The sequence below is a fragment of the Haliaeetus leucocephalus genome, unplaced genomic scaffold (genome assembly GCF_000737465.1).
Source record: "Haliaeetus leucocephalus isolate CR32 unplaced genomic scaffold, Haliaeetus_leucocephalus-4.0 Scaffold712, whole genome shotgun sequence".
In the NCBI taxonomy this organism is placed as follows: Eukaryota; Metazoa; Chordata; class Aves; order Accipitriformes; family Accipitridae; genus Haliaeetus; species Haliaeetus leucocephalus.
Window position 1 is genome coordinate 3,216,936 of NW_010973148.1, and position 27,005 is coordinate 3,243,940.

General features: G+C 42.4%; 1 protein-coding gene across 1 annotated transcript in view; it reads left to right on the top strand.

Moving 5' to 3' along the window:
* The first annotated feature begins 4,571 nt into the window (after positions 1-4,571).
* Positions 4,572-27,005, top strand: part of P2RY8 (purinergic receptor P2Y, G-protein coupled, 8) — a 34,306-nt gene continuing 11,872 nt past the window's right edge. Inside the window, exons 1-2 of the mRNA XM_010580447.1 lie at positions 4,572-4,613; positions 8,123-8,209. The gene's annotated coding sequence lies outside the window, so the exon portion shown is untranslated. The remainder of the gene's footprint in view (positions 4,614-8,122; positions 8,210-27,005) is intronic.

Here is a 27,005-nt window from a genome sequence, read left to right on the forward strand (position 1 = left end):
TCCACAGGTGGTTGCATGTTAGCATTGAAATGGATAATTAGTCATAACCAAGGTATGGAGTTTCATCAGATGTGTAACAGCATCATAGCACAACCAGCTCAACAGCATGGGCAAAAATGAGTTTTGCCACCTGGATGACAAGTGCCCAAGTAATATGTTCTGTCTGTCCTTGTCACTGGTGGCATCGCAACTCAGCTCTGAGCTCTGGAGGTGGGTGGGTGTTAGGGAGCTTGAAGATATCAGGTTGACTGTGAGGCGGGGGGTCTTCTTTTTCTTTTCACTGGTTTCCTGCCTTTCCTCCGTCCTTCCACAAAGCTCACCTTGCTGTGGGACACTTCATGCCACAGTGATCTTGCCTGCCTAGGATGGACCAAGTGCCTGAGCCCTGGAGACCTGCCCAAGACCTCCTGGTGCTGAATGACAGAGAAGCAGAAGTCTCCCAGAATACTCTTCTCCTTTCCTTCTCCTCTGCTGTGGTACAGGATAGAAGTCTCCAGACCCTCTTTCTTCCCCTCCATTCTGCTTGCTCTCCTTCCACAGTTCTGGGACTCGTTCTCTCAGCCTCCTTCGCTTCTACCACCTTCCCTCACTTCTCCAACCCTCCCAGCTCCTTCTTCTTTCCATACAGATTTACCCTTCCATCTTCTCACTCCCAGACTACAGGACTTCTTTCTTGAGGTTGCCCATCCTCCACCACCCTGTTCACACTCCCATATCACTGTGCTTACAGACCCCTCCACCGCCCCCACCACCTGTGCAAGCTCTCTTTGCCTCCCAATGCCCCTCAAGCTGAGATGAAGAACTGTTTAGGAAGAGCGCAACGAGAGCTTGCCTCTCTTGCTTGTTTTCATGTCACAGCTAACGTCGTGCCATGCCCTCCAGTGGTTAGACCTTCTGCTGTTCGTTGACTGCCAGGCTGGGTCCACCATCGGGACCCAAAGCAGGTCCTGCAGTTGTGCATTACCCCAGACCCTCCTCAGCTGTAGAAGAGAAGCTAGTGTTTGCTTCCCTGGGAATAACACTGCTGCTAATAAATAACTACGTGTAGCCTTAGTGCAGCTCCCCAAGACCATTTATTTTTTCTCTATTTTTATGCAAGGGGTTGGTATGTCCTGAGGCTGGGGAGCCCTCAGGGCCTTGTGCAAATCAGATCCTCGTCTGCATCTGCTTCTTTCAGGCACCAGGAGCCAGAGCCACATTCAGGTCGCCCGCATGGTTGGTGCAGATTCACCCCAGAGGACGATCTCTGCACTGGAGATATACTGAGGAGCTTTCTAACATCACTTAAAAAAAAAAAAAAAAAAAAGTCTAAAAAATTACCAGAGTAGTCTAAAATGTTTTACACAAAAGTCATGTCCTTGTCTCCCAGGAGAACATAGTCAAAATGCAGATTCTTGCCATCAAAGGGGGGAAACCAAATACTGATAGACTGCTTGAGACGGCTCCAGGGAGGCCTCGCAAGATGAACTCCTGACCCTACTGAGCTCAGTAAGAATCTGACTATGGACTCACAGAGGACTAGAACTTCACCCAGAGGAAACTGGTCTATAAAAATTCACAGACTTGCTCATAATCATTCTGAAAGACATGATTAGTCTTCAGAGTGATGCTTTCTTAGCACTTAATTGTTTTCTAAGGAAATTTTAACATGGGCAAATGAGTCCCATCAAACTGATTACCTTGTAATAATAATAATTATTATTTATTTTCATTATATTATGTTACGATATACAATAGTATATTGTACAGCAGCATTAATTACTGCTTATACTCATTATATCATATAATACTTCAGGACTGTCAAATTTCATATTTTTTTTACCAAAAGTAAATGCCAGGGTTTTGTTCTGAAAGTTCCTTTCCCCAGTTTTAGAGGGGGAAGGTTCTTTAAAAATGGTAGTGAATAAAAGTTGTAAAATTTTAAATACTTGTAGCCTTAAGGATCAAAAAGTGGAAAAAAGCTCTATTTCTAACCTGCTATATTTGAACTGAAAGAAGATTGTTGTTAAAAAAATAACGACCTAGGAAGCAAACCAGATCTCATTAGTTTTTAGGAGGTCCGATTCAATATATTTTGCATGCTTTGAGGTTGTGAGACTGAAACTCCTTCCTGTTTACCTGTACGCTGATGATGAGAAGCAAATCTGGCAGCTGAGAAAGACTGACAGTTGATTCAGTTCTTGTATGTGAAAGTGAGAGAAGCCAAGGCAAGAAGAACTTGAGTCTCTGTCCTGCAACCGCATTTAAAGTAAAACCACCCAATGCTTCTGCATATGAAGCTATATAATAAATAGCCCTAGCTTGAGGAATCACCAGAATGTTTTGGCCTCTATTGAAACAAAGCAACTAAGCACCTGCTTACACCGAGGATTCTGAGTATCCCCATTGTTTTTGTGGTAGACTGTGAGAGGATGAACATCAAGTGCAGATCACACTCCTCAGTGTCTCGCAGGAGCATGCTCGGGAGTCATTATTACTGCAAATAATCCCTAGGAAGTCAACGGAAGAACTTAACTTCAAGAGGATAAGGATTTTATCTGTTGTTTTTAAAAATCTTGATTGCATTAAAAATTATACAAGCGTATATATGTGTAGCAAAAGGAACCCTTACTTGGCTGTTAAAACTCCCAGATAAAAAACCGTGCACAGGTCTGTTTCTCTCCATTGCCTGTATCCAAGACTGCCTTGAGTGACTAGCATCTGCAGTGCAAACGCCCAGAGCTAGGTGAGACACCCCCTCCCCTGTGTCAGATACCCCAAACCCACGGTCTCTCGGCAGGCTCAGAAGCTCTGCCGGCGGCGGCACCAGCTCTGCCGTCGTCCGGGGGAAGGAGGAAGCACCCCGTGGGATCTGCCCGCCCGGAGGAGCCCGCACCCCGTCCAGCACGGGCGCAGCAGTGCTCCCCGCACGAGGCAGGGTGCTGGGGAAGGCGGTCTTGGCCACCCTTGGTGCAGTAATCCGGAATACTGGCCCAGGCAGTGGGAGACCCTTCAGTATGGACAGGTTCAGGCTCCCTGTTCCCACTTTCTGGGATAATCCCCCCTAAGGACATGGCTGGGGTGTGTACCCTTTCCAGTCCTCTCGGTGAAGCTGGTCCACTCTGCTGAGAGGAATCCGAGATCTGAGTGACCAGGTCTTGTAAGTAGTAATAATCTAAGAATAAACCTCTTTCTGAAACCCACTGTCCACCGATGCTGAGCTCTGGTCCTTGTTACTAAAGTAATTTATGTAGTTCATACAAAGCCTCTCCCAAGGAAGAGTCTGCAGGGCACTGGCTCACTGACACATCAAGTCCTGCTTTGTCAGCTCAGCTTGCCTGAAAAGAATGGACTAGATCTCTACCTCTTCTAGCTTCTGTAGACTTTTGACATGCTTTATGCCCAAAACATGGATTTAGCTCTTCTCAGAAGACTAAAGCCAAGCCATCATAGCTGGGTGCTTGAACTATGAAACTGTTGTATAAAAGTGCATGTTGGCACATTTCTATTCTCTCTTCCTCTACCAACATCCCAAATGCAGGGAGTGATGCTTCCCTCCCCCATAAGGTTTTTAAAATAAAACACACACATGCCTAGGCAAAGAGACTTCAAGGCTGTGGAAAGGACACGTATGCACATATGTCCAGGGCTTGTTTTCTAAACCATAAAAAAGGAGAAGGGTGCAAAACAAAGGTCTGTCTTTAGTGTTACAGTCTGCATTGTTGGAAGTGTTTTCTTTCTCAGCCTCGTGTTTTGGTGGGGGGAATCCACTTTGGGGTGCCGATCCCCCCTGCAACTGCATGCAGAGAGCCCAGGTGCCACCTTGGGTTCAGCATGGAGGTGCCCGCTCCCCAAAGGCAGCCTGTGCTCCTGCCCGTCCTCGTGTGTAGAACTGGCCTTTACTAGCTAATGGTTTGCTAGGCTCATGGTTTTATATAGCGCTCAGGCTCAGAAATGCCCTTCAGTCAAACAAGTATGTTCAGCCAAGCGAAACAGGCTTTTAGGGGCAGGAGCGTTTTTATGTGCAGAGGACCTAACTCCTGATGTTTCAGCATGCCTGACTTTCACCTAGGGACCTCCCGTGGGTAAAAGTATCATACACCATGTGTACATCAAATGCCTGCCCAGACTGCAATGGATGCTGCTCCTTTAAATAACGTGGGTTTTTTTTCTCTGTTGGGTACCACAACACTGAAGTCATGTTGAGAATGTTGCTCCAAGCCTCTTGTAAAAATGAGAGTTAGGTGCTCAAGCCGTTATTTAGTCATTTCTACACTTCATCACATAAGCTTCACTCAACAGTAAAATGTACTTGGTCACAGTTATGCAGAAGACACTGCAAATTCTCTCTTCCGTGGAGGTGATCAGGGTCATCTCCTCTGGCGACCTGCATAATCTCAGTGTGAAACAAAAATCATGTGTAGGGCATGGCATTAGTTACCAAACTGCAGTGGAAGGGTAAGATGGATTTTTATCCTGTACTTGAAAAAGCAAAGACATTAGAAGTGAGGAAGGAGTTAATCGTTGCAAAATACACGGTCATTTCCTGTGGTTGGATGAATACGAACTTTCAACTATTTCTAATTCTCTGTCATTTAAGGGGCTTTCAAGGTGCACTGTACATCCCAGACCAGGTAAGGAGTACAGCTTTTCACTTCTTGATTGTTTATTCAAAATTGTTTTTCAGTGGAGTCAGACTCAGTCAAGACTGATTTGTTCTCCCTCTTATTATTTACATCTGAAGGGAGAACAAAGTTCATTACAGTCCAAGAAGTACATGTGTGTCTTTGTGCCAGATGACTGTGAGCTGTAGAAAAGAACTGTATGGGTTAATAATAGAGCAATGATAAGGAAGAAGTTATGTTACACATAGTCAGAAGACAGAATTATTACAGCAAATACTGCAGTAAAAGAGAAAGAAAACTCTTACCACCAGTTTTAAGGAGTTCACGCTGCACAAACCACTATCAAAATAAGGGGTTCTCAGGTGTACAGTTTGCTGTAGTAAGGAGAGTAGTAAAAATTATAGCATGTCTTCAATGGTATTTTTAAAAGGAGGAAGAATGAGCTTCTACATATTGGGGGAGGAAAAAACCCAATCAGATAATTTTGGACCAGTGTTATTTGTAAATCTGGACCTGATATCTATCTTTAACTATTGCAGAGTCACGTATTGTAGTCATCCTGAGACTGTTCCTGAGGTTTGCAGCAACTGAACATACACACAGAAGTGACTGTGGAACCATATCATAAAATGATATAATTTCACTCGGGTCTTTTGATGCATAAAAACTGAACTCAGACAGACAGGCGCCAGAAGGAAGTCTCGTAACACAGTGCACTCTTGCATACTGCATTTGTTGTCTCTTAACAGACAGGGAGAGAGACTATTTGTGTTAAGGGTTTTTTTAATAGTTCAGAAACAAGCACAAAATAGCCATCTGTAGGGCAGTTATTGTAATAATGTCCTGTCACCAGGTCGCCCTACAAAAAGTAAAATTGTACATGTTGTGAGGATCCCTGGGAGAAGTCATACACTGGAGATTCAGGTTTTTGGCATTTGGGTTTTTTTAAGTCTTTGCTTGTAATCAGTTTTAATATTTGGACATTAGCTCCTTGACTGTGCTCAGTGTTTGGTATAAACACTTTCTAGATTTTATACATAGTGGTCGGGAGAATCTAGCTAGGGTTTTCAGAAGCATTCGTTTGATTCAGACATGTAAGTCCCATCAATGTTTGGACTTCCCAAATCACCTCCACCTTACTTGTGAGATTGCTACTACGGTAGCACTCGAACCTCTGTAATGAATTTCACCCTTAAAAGACTCCATGAGCCGCACAAGTTTTGTCACTGTCATCTACAGATGGAGAATTCGGATGAATCCCAGTTGATGCCAGACTTGTGCCCTGGTTTTTGCAGCTCCCCAGGGTAGGTGGTCTGATCAAGAATCCAAGGACTTCCCTTGCAAACAGCTGTACGTCAGTTTAGACACAGCCAGGGAGCATGTCAGCGTTCTGCTAGGGAAAAGCCTACGGTATGGGTAGAAGCATTTGCATCAGCCTCAGTCTTCTCAGTTTGAGTATTGATGCTAAGCAATTTGTTGTTCCTTACAGCTCTGTGTGGCCTTAGCTGCTAAATACTTGCAGCCTATGCTACAGCTTCCTAGATGAAAGCTGGCTGAGGTGTGCCTACCCATCCCGCAGTCACATTTCCCAGTTACTGCATAGGCACAGCTCAAGGAAAAGTACTCAGCACCTTTGTGCGGGAAGAGCAACCTGAACCCAGGCCTCCCCTGTCGCCAACCAGCAGCTTACCCACTGCTTTTGCCTTCGGTTTTTAGCGTCCCTTCAGGTACATTTATTGACAATGTGTATTCACCTTCTGTCTTTCAGGGTGGGTTTGGGTTCAACTCAGATGCACCTGCTTGTGCAGAAAATTTTGCTCTCACTGATGACTGTAAGCGCAGAAAAGGCCAGCGTAGGTGATTTAAAATGTTTGCTCTCAGTGCTCTCTTTCAGCATGAGTATCTTTGTTTGGTGTGTACTCCTCAGCTCGCAGTCAGAGGGAGGTGCACGTTATATGTAGTGGTATAACAGCATAGAAAATAAACAAACCCTAGAAAGGCCATTCCTTGTATGGTAAATGTGGTCTCCCCCAACAACTGCTGTGTTCTGGTGGAGTGGCTAGAGGGCAGAAACCCAGAAGCCCACAATCCAACCTCAAGAAGTTATCCTGTGGTGGGGTCCCTCCGTCCTGCTCAAAAATGAAGCGACACCAAGACTATTTCTCAATGTGTTTAAAAGATGGAGTGGTGTTTTGCACACGTATTGCAGCCTAACAACTTTACTTCATATTTGCATAGTTTTCAGAAAAAAGTTGTTTTGAAGCAGAAGTCCAGGGGGCTTCACCACTGGCAACTGATGTTTGTGAAGCCTCCAAATGGACAGAAGGATGTTTTTCATATCAAGCGTATTTATTGACACTGTTCTCATGTTTTTCACAGTATGCAAAATAAGCTTGAAAATGGAGCTTTCCTCTGAAAAATTACTTTATAGAAATGGGAGCATTTGGGCCTTGACTACTGCCTCAAAAATTCCTGGATGAAGGGAGCTCATTTTATAAGTAAATGTCTTTGGGACTCTTGTTTGGGCTTGTTTACTCTTGAATGGGAAGGTCTTTTTGGTGTTTATCCTGGGCTTCCTATTTATACTCAGGAAACCTGAGAGGGACTCAGCCTGAGAGTTAGGGTTGTTATTTTAAAATAGGTTTAAAATGGGTGACATAATCCAATTATTGTCTAAATTTAGGTGCTAATCAATGAGAAACATCCCACAGGGTTCATTTTCTACAGCTTTTGAATCTGGTAATGTCAATTTGCTCTGGTCTCTTTTCACGTATTTTTGATCGGAAGCCTTCTGTCCTTACTGAAATTTTCCATTGGTAGTCTTATTTTTCAGTGTTGTTGGGTGTTTAACTAAAGCTAAATACTCAGACAGAGAAAGAGAGAGATGTGTACACACTCAATGCAACAGCTCAATTTTTAAAATGCTGGATTTTAGCTCTCATTTATATCGTAACAGAGAGATTCTGCCTTTTTGCGCACAGACTGATGAGGGCCCAAGAGTCGTTCAGGCTGGGGTAAGGCATCTATAAGCTTGTTGATCAAGAGCTGCACATTTTTGTCACATTTTCATACTACTGCATAAGGAATTCAGGCTCAGCAGCTGGTGAATTGAAAATAGTTTTACCCTCACATCCTCACTCTTCCAACTGCTCGTTAAGTCTTGAAATAACAACAGAAATTATGCACCAGTACAGTCATGATGAAGCAGCTGGGGTTACTTACTACCAGATACACTGCACCTGATTGAGATCTGCAAAAATAAGAAGGGAAAATATCAAGTCACAAAAAAGCATGTTCTCTTTTATCTTCTCTTCATCTTCAGATCTGGATATTATGCATCTTTAGTAATCCTGCACAGGTACGCTTTACAGCTAGTGAGCTGTGTTTTAATGCTATGAAAGGCAGTGTTATCAGTGCTTGTCACTGTTTGGTATTATCTTTAGATGTGCCTCTTGTAAAAAATTTTTTTTTTGAAACAACTGATTCTTAAAAGATTTTTTCTTTGGTCTTTTCTGCAGCTCTTACTCATAGAGGAAATCTGATCTGCTGCAGCACGGAAACATCAGCGGTGACCACGGCGAGACAAATTCCTCAGGGAGCTGCCTGTAAGTCTGATCAACATTTAAGATGAAAAGTTTTGCATTTTCTTTGGCAGGATGTTACACGCAGAGTTTAGCTGTATGAGGCAATTGCTGAGGCAATAAGGGAATATTCAGGAACACAAGCCTCTGCTTTGAGTAGGTGGTTAATCACAAAGAGAGGAATCATCTTCGTAAATACTTTTCCTTTCTTTTTTTTCCCTCCATAACTTCTTAAAAATAGGATTCGTCTTTGAGACTCTCTAAATCATGCCCAATTGAAATCCTGTTCTCCCAGGATCCTGGGTACACTGAGTAGACGCCACTTCTGGGCTACAATGGTTCAGCAGCTGAAGGCTGGGAAAATAAGGCTTTTGTACTTTTGTTACTTCACCTTGTGACAGTCAAGCAGTGCAGGGACCAAATGGAAATCCTCCTGGAGCACAGGGGGTGGTGAGAGGTAGGGTAGGAAACTGTGGATAAGAAGGAACAGAAATGGTGAGGGAAAGAAAAGAGAAGCAGAAAACTGGTAGTAAGAAATCGAGGTAGACGCGGACAGAGGGTGGTGTCTGGACAGCAGTTAACAGGACAAAGACAGACTTTGGGTTACGTGCTACAGACGACATAAGTGGCTTTGTACAGGACAGCAAGGCATGATCCTTTCAGCTTTTTTCCTCAAACACTCTGGAGGAAAACCTGAAATATCCAGGTCTCAGTAACCTAAAAACAAATCTTCAGGGCAAAGTAGGTTTCTCTGCACCCTCTAGTGGTCTACGCAGAAAACAGGTTTTTAACCCACCAGCAATTTTTCTCTGCGTCCATTTGCTGGGACAAGTCATACCCTGGTCTTTAGCTTACTTGACACATCTGTAATAACTGTTCTCAGCCTCTGAAACATGATGGCTGCATCCAAACTCCTTTTTGGGAATGGCCTTTGGTCTATGATAACTCCTAAACTACACAAGATGGTTGTGTGGGGCCCAGAGCTGTTTGAGGGAGCATTAGTTGGTGTGAAGCAAAACTGTGCCAGAACAGTACAGCCCAAGGAACTGAATTTCATGGCCTGAGCCCAGGTTCTGACAGCCTTTAATTTACTAATGTTGACATACCCTTCATGTAGTAACGTCTCCCTCGTGCATGTGGTATAGTCCTTAGTCACCTAAGTGTAAAAGTTACAGAAGAATACTTCAGCACAAAAAATCAATGAATCAAAAGCCCATTCGGAAGGACACCGTTGCCTACCTCCTTGATCAGCTCTCATCTACTTGCTGCTGGAAGACACATGCAGACTGAGAGGTAGGACTACAGGAAAAGGCAAAGCAGCCTTCTGATTTTAGTGACTGAATCATGTCCTGGGAAATGAGATTCTGCCACTGATTCTGCCTGAAAGTCTTGTGTGATGCTGAGAAAAGGGCACCTCCATAATAAAAGGATACATGAGAAATGCCTGAAATGGAGCTGAGGTGGAACTTCAGAGCTTCAGCTCCAAGTGGGGACAATTCTCATACAGCCTCTGACTTCTGGGGAATTATACCCTCGTAGGTGCTTCTCATAACATAAGATAGCAGTACTTAAGATAGCAGCACTTAAGGACAAGTATAAAGCAGATATCTGTAGGCAATTATAGAACAATTGGATTTTGACAGGACTGAGAGAGCTGGCCAGGTGCCAGTAAGGAGCATGCTTAAAGCTCATCAGTAAGACTATATTTCTTTAGAAATACAAGTACTTTCTTTTCAAATAAAGTCAAGGAGTAGGAAATAGTGTAACTCCTTCACTAGGGCACTCTCCTAGGAGAAAGAGCATGCACCTTCAACACTCTCTTTTGACCACCTTTCTTCTTTTTTTACCTCCTTCCTTTCTAGCTAGGTAGTATGCTAGCTGCCACAGTCTGGGCTGATTTGCACCCGGGCAGTTGAAGCTGGAAGGGCAAGCAGTGGTCATTGGGCAAAAGAGGAGCAGATGCCTGAAATATCGTTCATCTAGAAGGCAAAAGACCTCATCTCTAGTCTTGTCTTCAAAGACACTATTTCATGTTAAGTAGTCTCTGGATAACCCCAAAGGCCAACCTAAAAAGCAGATACCAGGCCATGACCACTCCCTTACAGTTGATGACTGCCCCTGTCACTAGGCTAGAGAATCTCTTGCCCTCCTGCATGGCATTTTCATCTTTCCCTGAGTTGTTGTATCAATTTTTTATTGCACATCTTTGATGTCAAATATGGGCAGTACCCAGCAGATCTGTGGTTAAAACAATCTCCTGCTCAGATAATTAGTCCTATGATCAGACTTGGGAGGCAACTTGAAGCATCTATTTCCTGACCTTAATCGCTACTCTATCATTTAGACAGGGAAAGGAAGTGTTTCTCTTCTATCAACCATCTTAAAAGATTGTAGCAAATCATATTCAGTCCCTAGAAAGAAAAGGCAATGGAATTTTCATAAGAGGAACCTTCACAAAGAGGTTCAAGGCTCAGGTCTCCCAGTAGTTTTCCTGTGAGAGAGAAGATGTTCTGTGAGACTCACTAAGATATTTTTTTTCCAAGTTTTCATGTTTCCAAGGCTCATCCATAGTCTCCTCCAGATGACCTATGTGTGTGGCTTGTGAAGAGTGCTGACTTCCCAGTGTTCCTCATCATTTTGCTGACTATTTCAGATCCCATTCTGAGACACCGAAGTCTTCATTGGTGCCTTAATCCTTCTACCCATGTGATGCTCATTTACAGAGCCTGAAACCCTGTTTCAGATCTGGCTTCAAGGGGTTAAGCTTTCAGAAACTGGCACCAACTCTGAGCTCCTCATTTTCAAATGCTTATTAAAAGACACCTGTGTCTGAATTGCAGAAGTATTGAGTACTCACAGATTCAGATATAGTCAATAGAAATGTGGCTTTGAAACAGTAACATTTTATGTAATGCCAAATGCTCTTAGAAATCAGGTCCTAGACAACTCAGGACCTCCATTCCTCACTTTCCTGTTTGTAATATGGGGTTCAATAATCTTCATACTAGAGGAAGGCTGCAAAGAAGAAATTTGCAGGTCTTTTTGAAGCACTTTGATGCTACAACACTGGATGCCACAAAAATGCCCACAATTAAATTATTTATTTGGTATTGAGGACAAGAGTTTGAACAGTGCACTGTACATAGGGCATAGTGTCACTCACTGAACAATGAGAAAAAAAAAGTCCAAATCTTTCTGATGGGGTATTTTGCCTTAGGAAAATTGCTGGGAGGGCATTGGTTCCAACAAAGATCTGGGCAGGCTTCAACTCTTCCATTTTCCAGCCAGCTGACTTGTAAAGTTTCTTGACATCTGGGTTGATTGGGTCCCTTCAGCTTGTTGACTTCCAGCTTTTCACTAGTAGAATCATTAAACTGTAAAGCAACCAGGGGAACCTGATGATGAAATTCTGGCTCCCAGGCTTTTTAGCTGTTGTTTTTGTTCAGGCTGCTAGAGCAGTAACCTTCCTGAGGTATATAAGCAGTGCAAGTACTGTGACAAAGAAGGAAAAGACAAGACATTTTCATAAGGGACACCCTCCCCTCCTCTCAATCCCAGGACTCTGCAAAGCTGATGATCTCAGTTACACAGTGCTTAAGAAGTAATCAGTGCATTGATCAGAACTGTTGTGGTCATTAGAAATACATAGTTAGTGAAAAAGTTTGCAGCTTATCCATGATTGCAGCTAACAGAAGTTGGCTGCTAGTACAAGAATGTAAGATGGAGTTAAGCAGGAGCAAGATCAAGCCCTTAAGTCGAACTAAATACTGCTTTGCACATTGCGTACAACTTCTCTTTATCAGCCCAATTCGTGACTGTCCTGGTTTCAGCTGGGATGTAGTTAACTGTCTTCCTAGTAGCTGGTACCGTGCTGTGTTTTGAGTTCAGTATGTGAAGAATGTTGATAACACTGATGTTTTCAGTTGTTGCTCAGTAGCGTTTAGACTATAGTCAAGGATTTTTCAGCTTCTCATGCCCAGCCAGGGCACCTGACCCAAACTGGCCAACAGTGTATTCCATACCATGGGACGTCCCATCTAGTTTAGGAACTGGGAAGTGGGGGCAGGGAATCGCCGCTGGGGAACTGGCTGGGTGTCGGTCGGCGGGTGGTGAGCAATTGCCCTGCGCATCATTTGTACATTCCAATCCTTTTATTACTACTGTTGGCATTTTATTAGTGTTATCATTATCATTATTAGTTTCTTCTTTTCTGTTCTATTAAACCGTTCTTATCTCAACCCAGGAGTTTTACTTCTTTTCCTGATTTTCTCCCCCATCCCACTGGATGGGGGGGGAGTGAGTGAGCGGCTGCGTGGTGCTTAGTTGCTGGCTGGGGTTAAACCACGACAGACTTAAATCTGTATGTGCTTGTCAGAGAAAGTACCTGGAACCCACTCTTTCACATGAAGACGTGCCTTCTCAGTCACACATTTCTCCCGTGGAGCATGAGGATATTGTTAATACCTGTAAGAGGATGAAAAATGAAGTTGCCTGCTAGGTGTCTGGCTTTCATGAACTCAGCAGTTCTCTGCTGTGTAGATATATAACCTTAAAATCTGGTCTTAGTGGATAAAATAGCCTCACAAACTCATCACTGAGATGTTTCAGGTTCAGCACATGTTAAACGTTTGTGATTTTAAATCATATATACTTGTGAAAGCTTTTTTTCAGCTTTTTAAATGAAAAGTTTTCCATCAACAACACTACTCAGAGAAACTAACAGGACATGGCGCAGTTTTACATGTTATAGTAGGCTGATAGGTTTGCTTGACTCACATGTCTATTCCTGCTGATGTCCGTGGGCTGTCTTACATGAGAATATGATTACCGCCACATGAGAGAGGCAGAGATCATAACCAATCTGGATATCAATTACATAGATGGTTGGTCTACGCTCGGCTTGAAAATGTTTACACTGAGTGGGGTGGATTCTCAGCACCTCCCAGTTTTTGCTGTTGCAGTACTGCAAGAATCAACTTTGAAGGCTCTCACAGCAGTGCCTGGGAATCACTTTGTTACACAGGGAACACCAGCATGTGGAATGATTATTCCTATGCCAGGTAGCAGTAGGAGAGCAGAGAGACACAAATATCAGCTCCTGTGGTTATGCCTAACTTGTCTCTGGGACTAGCGTAGTCATGAGTATAGAAGGAAAAATAAGTGGTCAGAAACATCTTTGCCTACTTCTAAAGAGCATCGGGGCACCTGGGGATTTGTTTGAAACAAAAAATGTAGTGTTACAGCTTGCCATTGCCAGCAATTTCACAGTTCAGACTAACATGCTACAGGAGCTGTAAATGCTCCTTTACCTGCACCTGCCTCAGCAAAGGAAAAAGTTTTCACCTTCCATATATCATCAGCTTAAACTTTTCTAGTAAATCTGAAAAAAAGAAATGAATAAGCAGGGGTTTGTTCACAAAAGACTGCCCAAAAATTCAAAGTGTGCCAGGTGCTAGAAATAAAGTAATGCTTCCATATCAAAGATATTTTTGTGTCCAGCTGTGGGCCCAAGAGAGCTGAATGCTAAATGCTCTTGCTTCCCGTTGCTTTCAATGGAACTTAAATGTATTCACTGGGTCTTGGCCCATTCATAAATTGGGTCTGTCATGTGTTGAGTCAAGCAGATTTGGTGTAGGATTTGCAGACTGGTTTTTGTAACCACATGAAATACTCTGTCAGTTATTCTGAGCTGCAATTTTATTGCTTTGATCCCAGGCTGAAAAAGGGATGGGTGAGAGGCATTTTGAGCAGTTAGCAGGAGACTCACAGTGACACTCCCAAAAGGGGAGATAACACCAACAAGCTCTCCAGTGGCTCTGTGGGCAGTAGAAAACATTAGCTTACTTTCTTCCTACAATTCTGTAATTTATGGTGGATTACTATATAGTTTAGATTGTCATTATTGCCATTGCACATGTCTACAACCTTCTCCTGAGTTATTATGGCCATGACACACAGAAAACCATATGCAGCTGCGGAAATCAGGGAAAGGAACTAAAAACCACTGGGTGGAATTTTAAATGTCTGAATCCCAGGCTTTCATCCAATTGGCCAAATATTTTAATGCAACGCACTGAAACTTAGTTAATCTTGGGACCTACAATTTGGCCAGAATTAACCAACACGTTCATTTATTGAGGGAGAGAGGGGAAATACAGACCTGTGAATATAGACCAAAGATCCTTTTCAAACAAAGCTGAACAGCAGCTGGGCTCAGTAGTTGTTTGGGTTTTGTTTATATTTTTGCTTCTAAATTAATGATAAAGTGAACAAGTGGAAGCGTTTGATGCGTGCTCTGGCTGACAGTCACTCAGGACTCCCACATCTCCTTCTGGATTCTCCCACATCACATCCTTCCCCTACAGATGAGGCCACATGCCCACCCACAAACCTCATTCATCAGGTAAGAAGGTGTACTGAAAAACCAGAGTCTTTCACTTTTAAGTCGAAGCAGCCCACGCTGTTTCTGTGAACAGTATTTATTGACTGGCTCATAGAAAGCATTGCCTGGCCCAGCATCTTGGTGCACGTTATCCCCATGGTGGTCCACAGAGTCCTGGCCCTCGCCTTCCATTTCTGCAGCCCAGTGCCGTTGGGCCCTTTTACTTTCTTCTGGGAAGCAGACAAACATTCTAGCCTCCCCTGAAATAGATTCAGTCTGCGCTTTCTGGGTCAATATTGATGCCTCAGTGCTCTCCAGAGGAGGAGGAGAAATGTGCTGTAGAGACTAACCTGTGGGTGCTTATTTCCTTTTTCGAGATCTGAGCTGAAGCTTAATTCTCTTCATGTGTAGCCATCAAAGGCAGTGAAGATAGACAACTCGCAGTGATGGTGGTAAATAAAAATCTTACAGACTGTTATGTGCTGTCTTATGGCTTCATGCACAAGTGTTAAATGGAATTATACAGAAGCAGAAAGTTAAGCTTGCAGCAATTAAACTACTAAATAGCTCTGAAGATCAAGATGAAGTATTTTCAATTTTATCTATTTATTAATTTTATGTTAATTTTATTCACATTTATTTCACTTATGAAATAAATTAATCCTAAACCATCCCTAATCTAAGTCCTTTCCCACAACCACTCACAGTGGTGAAACACAGTGCCGTAGATTATGGCAATGCCCTACGTACAGACAGCTGCAAATGACAGCAGTTTTTTGAACACACATCTGCAAGTGACTTTAGCGTTAGAACTTTTTTTCTATGTTAGGGCTACAAAGATTTTACTGCTGCTGAATCACTACTGTTGATGACAAATGACAAGAGTATTTCCCCAGTGGAGAGACAGCCAAATACAGTATAACTTTTAAAGAGCCAGCATAGCATTCTTAGATCAGAATTCTAGAGTATGTAAATGTTCTTTGCAAATCAGTTTGTATTTGTCTTTTTGACACTGACAGTCCAGCTGTCCCTAGTGGCAAACCCCAAGATAAAGTATTTTACTGCACTTGCTCTGTTTTATGTACTTTTCATCTAATAGATCTCAAATTAAATAATTGGGCAGAAAAAAAATGGTGCTACCCTACGCTGGAAGGATTTGGAAACCAACCTCTCTTCTCATTATTAGAAATAGTCCCTTCACTTCATGTTTCAGTCTGGGTGGGTGAGAAACCTGTGCTTGTTCTTTGGCTAAAAGTGCAGAGTTTCCATTTCTGAAGTTCCCGTTATACTTTCCACTAGTTCTGAACACCCCCACCCCCCAGAAAAAAAACACCTAGTTTGGGGCTCTTCTGTGTTGTTTATACACTCTGTTTAAAATGTTATCAAGTCTTTTTTAACTTTTTGTATGCTTAAAAGCAGATTGTTCAACCACTACTTCCTTATTTCTCCTCCCTTCCTCTTAACTCTTTAATATACAAGCTCTTAGATACTTGTGCTTTTCTTTTTCAGTTACAGTCTATGAATAAGTTGATCTATGCATCTTCCCAACCAACTGGAAGTATGAAAGCCAAGCAAATTTTCAGGTAGCTTCTCATTAGAAAAGCAAGACAGGGTTGAAGAGGTGACAACAGTTTGTTAGGAGTGGGGTTTTGTCAGGCTTTTATCACTAAGAATCTTATGGTCTTCTCATTCATCCTTCTAATTGTGTTTTATTTTGACAAGCCTACATCACACAATGCATCAGAAGTATCAGGATTACTTGCTATCTGCCACCACACAACACTGAAAAGTAGGAAAAGCAAGTATTTTTACTTGACTGCCACTGAGGCTTACAATAGACAGTGCAGGCAATCCATCCAGGGTGGGACTATGCTCACCAAGGGATGATTTGGCTGCACAAAACAAGGAGATTCTTCTGCAAAAGGTGCACAATCCCAGAAGGCAGAGCAAGGCAAATGCGCATTTGCAGCTCACATTATATGCCCAACATCAGGCCTCTGCATGTTCTTATGCCTGACCTACTTGTTGGCATTCACCCCAACCTCACGCTAAGGAAGAAAAGATTTCTCCACAGGTAGATTTTCCAGTATCTGACCTTAATGCTAGCATTGAAAAAATGCTTTAGGAGCCTAAATACTCTTTTGTCGTCACTGTAAGTGCTAAAACTGAAGGCTGGGGTCTTCAACTGCTCAGCTTTTGCTAAGGGTGCCCAACAGCAAAATTATAAAGCCCAGTCACTAAGTGCTCGGAAGCACATATATCCTGATACCCAAATCAGACTGAAGGCCTGAAATGCTCCACAGTTGTGGAGTGGGGAAAGACTGTTTCTTGCACTGTATCATTTTGAGGACCCAGTATACCATAAATAGTCAAAACACTTACTGGAGACTTACTGGAGTAGATCCTGCATGGAATACAGCCAGAAGAAAGGTGGCAATGCCATGTGCCCTTTAATCCTGTGGATGCTCAGAGCACTTTCTACAGACTAGGGATGTTTACCTAATCTGATTGGAACCAACCATTCTTGCAGAAATGCATTAAGCACCATGTTAAAGTTATTTATCTACCACTTATCTTTACTCTTGCACCTGAATTTGTTCCAGATTGCATGGTGCAACTGGGACATAAAATCCATGGGTGAGAAAAAAAAGACTGTAGTGTTTTGTTCAGTACCTGAGAGAAGAACACATCCAAACTGCACTTCCTATTTCAATGTAATTTATATGTTTTATATGAAGTGACTAATTGACAGTCATTGCTTGGTGGGAGGTGTAGATTCAAATGTCATCACACTGAAGAGATAAATTAATTCATATCTGCCACATCCCCATTTAGTGATATTTGGGAAATATGAACAGTACTGTTGTTGCTGGTTTGGATCCTTCCATTTTTTGTGAGATAAGACTGATGCAAGCATCTCGCTCCAGGAGAAATTTCAGTTGTAATACATGGTTGTAGCTAGCGGTCTCCTTGAAACACTCAGCAAAGTGCCAAAAGCTGCAGCTTTCTCGGGGACCAAGGCGTTTCCTGTTGTCTAGGTTGCTTGCTGCTCCATGTCCTGGTTTTCTGGATCTTATTCTAAAATGTCTAATTGTGAGCCGATGAGGTATGGGACATCTCAGCTGGGGCCAGGGAGACTTCTGGGCAGATAGGTGCCTTGGTCTACTTATGTTTCTACAACCTGGGGTAGAGGAGGTGTGGATGGTGGGTGCTCTAGGCTTGCTCTGTGGATTTGCGTTCTGTATTAACTGCTTCTAGGTACTTGTTGCTTTCCTGTGTCTCTGTCTTTCTGATTGAGCAAAACTAACCACAATATCTTTTTACACCCAGTTTCTAAAGAAACCCTTTTAACTGGTTTTCAGCTGAACTGTGGCTTGCTTAAGCTTGACTAGCGACAAGAACAAGACATCAGAAATCCAGTGTACAAAGTCATACCCTGTCTTTTGTAATATGAGGTATTCAGTCATCTGAGAACCAGAAAATCCTGTTGTACCCTGCAGCTTGTGGAGATTTTTCCCCTTAGGATATTATTGCATTATTATAATTTAGGCAGAAAAACCCCACTACCCTGTCGTGGTTTAACCCCAGCCAGCAGCTAAGCACCATGCAGTCGCTCACTCACTTCCCCCCACCCAGTGGGATGGGGGAGAGAATCGGAAGGAAAAAAGTGAAACTCATGGGTTGAGATAAGAACAGTTTAAGAGAACACAAAAGAAGAAACTAATAATGATAATGATAACACTAATAAAATGACAATAGCAGTAATAAAAGGGTTGGAATATACAAGTGATGCACAATGCAATTGCTCACCACTTGCCGACTGATGTCCAGTTAGTCCCCGAGCAGCGATTCCCCCACCCCCACTCCCCCCAGTTTATATACTGGGCATGATGTCACATGGTATGGAATACCCCTTTGGCCAGTTGGGGTCAGCTGTCCCGGCTGTGTCCCCTCCCAACTTCTTGTGCCCCTCCAGCCTTCTTGCTGGCTGGGCAGGAGAAGCTGAAAAATCCTTGACTTTAGACTAAATATTACTTAGCAACAGCTGAAAACATCAGTGTACTATCAACATTCTTCTCATACTGAACTCAAAAACATAGCACTATGGCAGCTACTAGGAAGACAATTAACTCTATCCCAGCTGAAACCAGGACATACCTGTAAAGAAAGAATCTTTTATTTTGATAATTGATTTGGGAAGTCTCATTATTTGGGTATCACAATTTAAGATACAAGGAAGTGCTCAATTTAAAAAGAAAAATATCTGAACAAAGTTTTGACAAATGCAGTCCCTTGAATATGGCTTGAACTGGACATTCAAAAAGATGGCACAAAACCCCACTCATTCAAGAGCTTTCTGTCATAACTTTTAAATTATTTCATCAAGCTTACTGCATTACAAGTCATTGAAAGGTTTGCAAAGATTATAGCATAAGAGATCTTGATGCCTTGTCTGGGAAAAATGTAGTTATAAACCATGAGAACAAGTCCACTGATTCCAGTAAATTAATGTTAATTAATTGGATAAATACTTTCATAAAACTGGATACATCTGACTTCTAGAGGCATTCTAGAAAAGAATGGAAAATCTTCTAAGTACATGGGTAGCGTATTACAGCAACAATTTTCATCTTGGAGCAAGCATGCAAATATGTTTTTTACAGATTGCTTCTTCAGTTCAATAAAAGCAGGTGTTATGCCATCAATTTCAAAAGCCGCTTCTTCTCCTTGTAACTCTTGGAGCATTTACAAAGCAAGACACTAATATTTCATAAACCATCATCAGCGGCGTAACTGAGCAGTGCAAATAAATTAGTATTTTAAAAAAAAATCCAAATTAAATCAGAGTAGGAAAGTGACTTTTTAAAAGACATCGAGCAAGTGAAAGAGAGCGCGCTGGAACTGAAGACGATCTGATTATCATACTCAAGGACACACCTATAGTCTTGTCAACTCTCAGAAGGGTTCTGCTTCTTAATCATCTACCTTTGGTTATTGCAAGGAGGCTTTTTCACAAAAAGGTACAGAGAAGTCAATAACAGTTTCATCTCCTTACTGACATGGCTTTCTGCAGGAGTGATAATGAGGAAGCTTGTTGTGGATGTTGTCCTCAGCCCACTTCACCCCAGCACTTCGGAAGCGCTCTTGGAGTGCCAGAGCCATCCTTTTACACAGGCATGTTCAATAAGGTGGATCCTTACACTAATCTAGAAAGTCATAGTGTTTTGGTTATCGTGCCATTGAAGAGAGGTCACTGACATACTGGTCTCCTGGTCAAAGTAGCATTGCTACTTCATTGACTGTTTTGGCAGCAGGAGACAAGCTTGGTTTTGCTTTTGCTTTTGCAGGAAGGAGCGTGGAAACCAGTCAGGAATGCTACTGCTAAGGACTGATTCCTCAAAAATATTTGGATACCTAATTCCTTTTGAGGACTTAGGCCAAAATTAGCATCTTTCCCAAATATTGTTTTGCTGCAGATGCATAAAGAAACAACAAAAAAAGGGCAATAACTACGAGGCAAACAAAAGCCAGACATTTATTCAAATGTAAACTAGCTAGTTCTCCCTCTTTGCTTCTGTCAGATTATGAATTTGAGTATTGCAGGTAAGAACAAAGCAAGAATGAAGTATGATCCTATTATTATTGAAGACTGCAAAAGTTATTATCTCATCTGTAATTAAAATACAAATGGCAATGGCACAGAGTTGGCATGTGATGTGACCTAAAAATAGGAAAGTAGTATAAAAAAATGCTCAGACTAAAAAGTTTGTCTTGTGATTAGTGTGACCATTTCAAAATATTTCCTGTTGTGACTGTATAACCTTTAAAAAGAAAGGATAGGTTTTAGCTGATGAATTGCTAGGTGTCTTTTCTTTCTACTAGTCTTGGTAAAAAAAGGATAAATTTCTTTTATATTAAAGAAACAGGTAAACAAAACTAAATAATAAGCCTCGTTTTTTTGTGTAAGGTAGTTTATAACATGAAGTAACAGAATGCTCTAAAAACTATCAGTCTATGCAGTGCAAACACAAGTAACTTTTATGTATAGTTTACAGTTCATCTTAGAGGTAACAACTATAGAAATGGTGTGGGAGTGGTGGGAGGTCTGAACTGAGGAAACCGTGTTTGAAATTTGTTTTTGTGTGTGTGTGTGTAATTTTTTTTAAAAAGTCTCAACGAATTGAAAGAGGAACCTGCACTGAGCAGCTAGCCCTAGCTTCTACAAAACTTTCCACACATAGTGTGATGAAATGTCTTTTTATCACTGCACTCTTATCTTTGGTATCTGAGATGTTAGAGCACTATGGCTTTGCTCACCTGCGTGGCTGGCTGGCTGGCTGGTGCTAGAAGGCATTGTGAGAATTTATTTTGCTTTTCCAGGCTCTTTTATGCACAACCTTTACTAGACCCCAATCCTCAAGAAAACAGATTCATTTTAAAGCTTAAAACTCTTCTTTCCCTTTTTTCCTCTCTCCTCCTCTGTATATGTGTATGACAATGCAGCAGAGCAAGAGACAGAGAAACACACACAGAAAAAGAGAGGATACTAAAGCTGTTCTCCTGGAATTTACATTGCCTTTATGTTTTTACAAAAGACTTGCTGAGATGGACTTGGACCTGTTTCCTTCAGTTCCCTGAATGAGTTTCAAATCACGAGCTTTTTCCGTCATTTGCTTGACGAACCACTTTAACCCCGCCGTGGGCTGTAATGCGAAGTGACTATCACAGGCGTCGGTGGGTGACTCCCATCTCGCACACCCCGCCGGCCCTCTCCACCGCCCGGCTGCTGCCGCACGGCGGGGCAGGCTGGCCACCACACGTAGGTGCAGAAACCGTGCCCCAGCCCCGGGTGATTTCAGCAGGGCTGGGGAGAGCATAGGCTTGGCACGTCTGTGGGAAACCCCTGAGACGGTCCCGAGCTCCTGAACTTGCCATGGGCAAGCATGAACCATGAGTCCCGAAACAAATCTGGGAACTAAGTAGAAGCAAAAATTAAATGACCTCTACTATTCTGAGAAAGAGAAGCGAGAAAGTAGTTGGTGCTGATCTTCCTTCACAGCGGGCAGGGGGGTGGGTTGTGTTTTTAAAAGAACCATCCCATCTCTACTCCCAGGAAGCTGAGGGCATCCTTGGGGTTTCAGAAGAGAAGGTGGCTGCTGCGGGGGCTGTGATCACATTTCAGCCACTGCCAAAGCATCAGGTGCCTGCAATTCTCCTTCAAGATCTATGGCACTACAAGAGAGTGAAAAAGGGAACCAAAACTTTTCGATAGGGAAGCCCTCACGAGAGCCCAGGTTTCAAGCTTGCCGTTTTCTACCAAGTCTCATTTCTCATCAGATATTTCCATGTATTATGCATTTCTTTGGGGCCAACAAGTTGTATTTTTATGTTGTATCGATGCTAATAGAATAGTCAGCTCCACAGAAAGTTTCTGGTCACTGGAACGTGCTTCTCTGCACCATTAGCTCACAAGAAGGCTCCCTGGTGCAGGTTTGCTTTGTGCTAGCTGACTTCCCACTGGTTCCCAAGCACAGTTCAGCAGCCAGGACTGTTGCGAGTAGGCAGGCTGCATGCCATCGACCTGCTGGAGAAGCCTGATAGCGTGGGCAGAGGCTGTCCCTGGCCAGCCGACCTCCACTGCAGAGAACAGCCCAAGGGCATGTGGTTTATTGGGGCCGTCTCTACCTTCAGTCAGAGCAGCTGCTCTTCTGGGGACAAGAGAAGGTGTTTTTATGAAGAAAAGGGATTCTTCAGTGATATTAGGATTTCCTTTGGTATTTCTCCAATTCTGTACCTGTGTAGCAAAGGGCCAGGCTCACCAGTAGGCTCCCCTCTCTGCTGGGCTTTGCCATTATCCAGTGCTGCTTGTGTCAACGGCCCAAAGCAATAGCTGGGACAACTTGGTGTGTATCTTCCAGCCGAGCACTCTAAGGATCCAGAAAAAAAAGCAGAGAAGCTCTGCCTCCTTAGGTGTATCTGCTAAACACAGTAGGGTCAAACCTCACACACAGACAAAGAATTTTATTTTTTTTAATTAAGCAGCTGAAGTTGTAGAAATTTATTTGCAATAGGCTACAGGCCAAAGCTCTTGGATGTCCTGATGGGGGAGCAGGAGACCCCAGGTCGGTGCTGCTGCTGCTGCAGAGGCTCAGGATGACAGAGGCCTGAGTCAAGAGCTGCTTCTACTCATCTTGCAAGGAGTTCCCCTCTGCATCTTGAACAGGTGGTTTCCATGAGGAGTCACATTTCTGGTGCCTGAACACACACATCACACCTCAGTGCATTTGGTCAGTTTGTTTAGGGGTACTTGAAGGGTTTTGTTATTTCCGTATTGATTGCTCTCACAGATGTGCCTCACCACCCTCACAGTGAAGAATTTCTTCCTAATATCTAATCTAAATCTACCATCTCTCAGTTTAAAACCGTTACCCCTTGTCCTATCACTAGACTCGTGATAAAGACCCCCTTCTCATCTTTCCTGCAGCCCCCCTTTTAAGTACTGCAAGGCCGCTATAAGGTCTCCCCGGAGCCTTCTCTTCTCCAGGCTAAACAACCTCAACTCTCTCAGCCTGTCCCCACAGGAGGGGTGTTCCAGTCCCCTGACCATCTTCGTGGCCCTCCGCTAGACCCGCTTGAGCAGGTCCCTGTCTTTCTTGTGCTGAGGACCCCAGAGCTGAACACAGTACTGCAGGTGGGGTCTCACCAGAGCGGAGTAGAGGGGGAGAATCACCTCCCTCGACCTGCTGGTCACACTGCTTTTGATGCAGCCCAGGATGCCATTGGCTTTCTGGGCTGCAAGCGCACATTGCCGGGTCATGTTGAGCTTCTTGTCAACCAACTCCCCCAAGTCCTTCTCCTCAGGGCTGCTCTCAATCCATTCTCTGCCCAGCCTGTATTTGTGCTTGGGGTTGCCCGACCCACATCACTGCCACATTTACCATCCTTGTTATATGATTGATGATGCAGTCCCGCAGTTACAGCCTTCAGCCCATGGAAATTCTGTATCACTTGTTGATGCAGCTGAATTGTTTACTGGATGTGACACAAAGCTCCCTGTAATACAATAGTACTGATCCTTCAGTGACATGGCCTATTTTGGCAGGGCTGTGTCAGCGTGTGCCCTGGCCATACAATTTCCAACAGTTATTTTCTTTCATCAGACTTCTCAGATGCCTAAATTAGGTCAGATTCCCAGCTGAAAACCAGGGCAATCATCCTCAGCATTTTTATGCTTTTTACAGATCTGTAGAGACAGAAGTATCTGCGATTTTTCTGGCTGACGTTTTACGTGATCTGCTTCATACACTTCACACATAGAAACTGTTTGTCCAGTTCCTTCCTGGACTTCATTAATAGCTTTTCCTGTCCTTTTTTCTAAGAATACAGAGGATTTAATAACATTCCCACCCCTAAGTGTGTGTCATCCTGAACTATATGCTTTTCTGTGCCAGTTGGCTTTCTCTAGTCTTTAGTTTAAAAACTATGACCTTAACTTTTAGTAACAGAAGCCTTGCCCTGTTTTGGTTTAGGTCAAACCATATTTTCCTGAATAGGTGCCATCTGCACCAAACATTTCCTTTATTCTTAGTACATTTATATCATTTTCCTATGCGTCTATTTTCAAGTTACATGCTGAAGCTGAAGGAAAGCAGTAATATTTCAGAGCACATCACTTAGAGCTCTCTAGGGCTCCTAACAACCCAAATTTTGCCTCCAAAGAACTGTCTCCTGCTACTCTATTGTTATTAGTACCTTATTGGAGCATAATTGTACCAGTCTTCAAAACTACCTTAGAGTTTGTCTTTGTGTATCTCATGAGTTTCAGAGTCTTCATCTCCAATGGGCAGTTTTCATACAAACTAAAATATCTATAAAGCCCATAATCAGCTCCCCAAGGTCTACAATTTCTATCAGGTGATATTTTAATCTGTGCCACTGAAGGTCCTCCCATCCGTAGGAGCTTCTTCTCTGACTTGCCGTTCCTCTGTCAGTAAATGTCTGTTCTCCTCAGAAAGGCAGGGGCTGCTCGTCTGTGGTGGGGCTGCTCCTTTATGGTGTGCTTGCAAGTTTCTTCAGCATATTTCTTTTCTGCTGGATTGTTGCATTCAGTTTATTGTGTTAGTAGGTTTTAGCTGAACAGGAGGAGTTTAATTTCCTTTTCCTTTTAAAATATTCAGGTGATGGGAAGAGTGTTTGTTTTGTCATTTTCAAGTGCTAGAGGGTAAGAATATTGTGTTTTCTTTTCCCACACCTGAATTCTCACCACAGTCAAGTTCTTATCTGTCCTGTAGACTCACTTTGAGAGCTCATGCCACCCCAGGACCCCCTTCTTGCTCTGACAAAGCCAGATATTTTGCTTGAAGTTAGACCCCGGCCTCAGCTAGACCTCAGCTAAACCCCAACAGTTTGATCCACAGCCAGGAGATGATTAATTAAGGGCAATTAATTAGCTGCCACAGTGTGTGCCACCTCACTGAAGATGGAGTCACACAAGACCTTATGTATATAGCTATGTTTGGAGTCACCTAAGTCTTGCATTTAAAATACATGGAATTGTTTTTTGATGAAACTTTAAAAGTTCTATGTTCTCCAGTCTAGGGGTTAAGCTAAGCAGATTTTTAAAAAAACTAATGCAGTTTTGTGTATTTGTCTATGTCACTGCATTTCACAGACTTAGTGTACTTTTCCAGGTGGCTGAATTTTAGGTGTTACCTTAAAAGGAAATTCTCTTTAAGACTGGCTGAGCTCTGGACCCCACATTTTTCTCTACAGTGTTTTGGACCTAGTGAAACGCAAACTTTAAATTTAGTCTGAGCACCTTTTACATTAGGAATTGGAGCTCCTCTACTGCAGGATTGCTTTCCTTTCATTTAAAGGTTTCTCCTACTAACACTTAATATCCAAACAGATGAAATTCCACTTGTAGTCATGAAAAAAAGTTTAAAAACAGAAGAATGTTATCAATTGTAGCTATACTATGAAACAAGAAAATAATATCATATATTATATATTATTATGTATGTTCATACACTATAATATCGTAAGATATATGATATCATGTACATATATATGTACACACACACATATAGATGATGAATCAGTAACACAGGCTAAAACATCATCCAATAAAAAGAGATAAATTCTAGCACTTGGGGTGTTGATTATGGGGTTTATAGGTATTTCAGTTTGTGGTACCAGTGAAAAAAATATTTATAGCACACATATATCATACAAATGATGTTTAATATATAACATTTCATATTATATCAATACATTATCATAACAACATCTCAAGCATAATATTCATTTTATAAATTGGATAAATAAGAATGCTTACCTGTCCTCATGATGGCTTCCCACCTCTCCTTTACTTTGCTGGTGTACCCTGTCCTGAGGAGCTGCCTGTATCAGAATCACGCTAAGGCTGCTCTCACCTCATACCAGCCTGTGCTGCTTGCATGTGGTCACTATTTAAAATATCTTGGCTGTGTTTATTTACTTTAAGCATGTGGGCAAGCAGACAACTCCCGGCAGAGAGAAAAAGTAGGGCGTAAGGTGGTAGTATATTTGTTGTAGTGTGGTACGTCCTATGGTATAGTAATGAATACACTTTCTCACATGGTAACCTGGAGCTGTTTTGCAAAACTTTATCCCAGAGGTGTAAGCAATCTCATTTGTCTGTATAAGTAAGATCAAATACATAGAGTGGCTTATCAGATAGGGATTCATGCCTTTGCTTACATTGCAAGAATGTGTTTGCTTGCTCTTAAAAATAACAGACCACAGATACATGTAGTAGAAGAGATTGTGAGATACAAACTGTTTACAAATGGAATACCCAGAATTAACTCTATTAAGTTGGAGCTAAATGCCAAGGTCATAAAAATTATAGTTAAGACACTAATTTTTAGTGCACAGGTCAATAAATAACACCCTTCAAAGCACAGCATCTTCACTTTCATTATTTTTTCTCAAAATGGCAAGACTCCAGTAACGACTTGCAGAGCAGCGATGATCCAGATACCTCAGGGCATTTTGCTAGCAATGGAGAGGAACTCAAGTACAGCCAATAACAAGCTGTTGCAATATATTGTCTGTTAATAAAAGCAGAGACTAGCTCCCCCAACAAAACCAGCTGCAGAACACTTTTGACTTCTGCCTGTGATTATTTCATAGGTAACATTCATATAATGATATATCAGCATACATCTTGACTATAATTAGGGCACTTCTATACTTCTCAATGCAGAAAGAGTATGTCAGACAAGGACAGAATCCAATTTTTGTCTTATTTATGCATTTAAATTACCTAAGTGCAGTGAGGACTTGAGAGGAAGACCAAAGCCTGAATACGAGGGCACTTGCAGTTTGGTTCAGCTGAAAAGCTGAACTTTGACCTGCTGTCTCACCTGCACTCGAGGACTTTCAGAAGAATGA